Below are 2,683 nucleotides of genomic sequence, written 5' to 3'. Positions count from 1 at the left end.
GCTAAACGATACGGCGCTTTAGCAATAGGAGCAGCACCAGGAGTTAAATCAATTTGAAATTCAACTTGTCGAGGAGGTGGAAGACCAGGAAGATCTTCGGGAAACACATTGGGAAAGTCTTTAACCACTGGTACATCTTCAATACGCTTCTCTTTCGATTCAATCATCTTAATGTGAGCTAGAATAGCTGGATAACCTTTCTTAAGGTATTTACGAGTTTTAATACAGGAGATGATGTTGAGATTGGAACCACTCTTTTCACCTTGGATGATGAGAGTCTCTCCATTTCCCAATGGAACATGAACAGTTTTATCGTAACACATGATATAAATAAAACACTTTATTTTATTAAGGAACTAGGCATTAAATAAGCCTTAATACATGATTCGGAATTAGAAATAGTTTTAAGGCATAGCCATTAAATAGATGGAAAAATAGGAAAGATAACTAAAGATTATTAAGATTGAAATAATCTTCATATCTCTTCTTTTCGTCCTCAAACCGCTTCATCACTTTTTCCATGTTATTCTTCACAAGTTTCTCTAACCTTTCGGTTTGAGAGTCGAGAGACTCTTTGATAAACTTATCATATCGCTCGTTCTTCCCTTTTTTCTTTTCGTAGAGATATTCGAGATTGTCATAAAGGTTGGTAACACAACTGTTAACGGCATTGATGTCGTATTCCCTTAGGGCAAGTTGCTTGTCGACTCGGCTTCTCTTCATTTTCATTCGGAAGTTAACATCCTCCTGGAGATGAGCAAGTGATTGCTTTCCCTAACGAGTATTGCGTTCTTCCTCGTACTTTAGGAGCCTTAATTCTTTTCTTAGTTCAATATTTTCCTCCACCAACTTCTTAATTTCGCGGTCCTTCTCATCCATACGGACCTCCACTCTCGCCATGTGGCGAAGCAAACCCTCATACTTAGCAGCATCATTATAAGAAGGAGTCCGGGCTCTCTTCCTTGATGGACCGGCTTCTTCATGATATTTTCCTTTATCTTCGATTCTCGGAGTTGGATAATATTGAGGAGACCTTTGTGAATTTTGCAGAGTATTTGGACTATAGTTTGGTGAAGCAGGACTGTAAGAAGGACTTCGAACAGGTCTTGATGTTTCAGAGTGTCCAACACCTACTTCGGTAGTAGGGTTGTGAGTTGCCTTGTTAAGCTTGTTAACGCTTGGGCTTGACATCCTATCATTAGGAAAGAGACTTTGATTAGAATCTTTTAGTCAAGTTTTGGAAAGCATAAATGTTAAGATTATAGGGCAATCCTAAGTGCATTAAAGTCTATGGCAGGAAAGGTTATAGTTTCCTAGATTGCTAAGGCACCCTAGCTAACACATAAGGCACACACAAAAATGCAATCCTGGTTCTCTATAACAGCCTGGTTAAGCTCTGATACCAATCTATCACACCCCCAGTTAGGGCCTGCGCGAAATGTGACTTAATATCAAAATATACCAACATATTATAATAACGAGAACAATACTAAATGAGAAAGTTAAACTTTATGGAGTACGCTGCGTAAAATGAAATGTCGTTACAAAGGAGTAAAGTAAATGTTTAAATGCAATAGTAATAAATGCGATAATCTCTTGATTATATGTCCAAGTAGCATCACATAAGCAGTAGATACGTAAGCTTGAATCAAACACCACCTGAGACAAAATATGCTAAAGTGTCAACCAAAAGGTTGAGTGAAGTTCACAGGTTTAACAAAAGTTTGGCCGTTGTTTTAGACCACAAGATTTAGTTTGTAAAGTTGATCTCCTGCAGGATCAAAAAGTTATGCCAAAGCGTGATATTTAGACTAAACGTTCAAGTTTGCCCCATGACAAGTTGTGTCTATCCTTGTCGGTTTAATTTCATTATCAAGTAATACAAAGACTTAGTCAAATGTATCGGGGACGTTACTCCCGATAGGCCTACCCCCAATAATTAAGCATGCAGCAGCAATTAAAAATATCACTGTAGGGACTTAGTCGGACATAGCCGGGTATAACATAGTTTAACAGTTTGGTACTTGTGTCTAAATTGTAAAAAGTAAAAACAGCATGTGTCTCACCCCAAGTAAAGTAAGTAAGTTTGCTAGCAATAAAGAGGGGCTATGAATTCACCTTAAATAGCAGTTGAAGTATTCCACGCAAGAAGAAAAGTAAAGCAAGTAAGTGATCTGGATATCAACCTAGAGGTATAACGTTTGATTAGTTAATGTCTAACTGACATAAAGTATGTTTATTAATATAGCAACTATATTGACAGTGACAGTTTTCGAGAAAAGTTCCTATTTCTCAAAAGTTTCTATTTTTGGAAACTTACTATTTATGGAAAGCTTCCACTTATAGTAAGCTTCTAGTTTAAGAATGTTCGGGTTATAATTCTTAACAAAGATGTTGTACAATCTCGCCCAAACTTCGTTGCTAACATGCAAGTCACTCGAATGATCTATTGTTACCGAGTGGCCCAGGATCTCTTGACCAGAATCTAAGTCTTGGCATTCGAGATCCACAAGCTTCCCATAATGGTAACAAGGATCACCCTAGGCCACAAGTAGCGGTGATGTTTGTAGTCTTTGTACGCTATCTTTAATTATAACCTTCACGTTAGGTGCGTATATACATATATATTCATTAATTCGATTTTAATTATAATTCCTATATATATTAATTCATAAAAATACTT

The sequence above is a fragment of the Rutidosis leptorrhynchoides genome, chromosome 2, assembly GCF_046630445.1.
Source record: "Rutidosis leptorrhynchoides isolate AG116_Rl617_1_P2 chromosome 2, CSIRO_AGI_Rlap_v1, whole genome shotgun sequence".
Classification (NCBI taxonomy): domain Eukaryota; kingdom Viridiplantae; phylum Streptophyta; class Magnoliopsida; order Asterales; family Asteraceae; genus Rutidosis; species Rutidosis leptorrhynchoides.
This window is presented reverse-complemented; position numbering follows the sequence as displayed.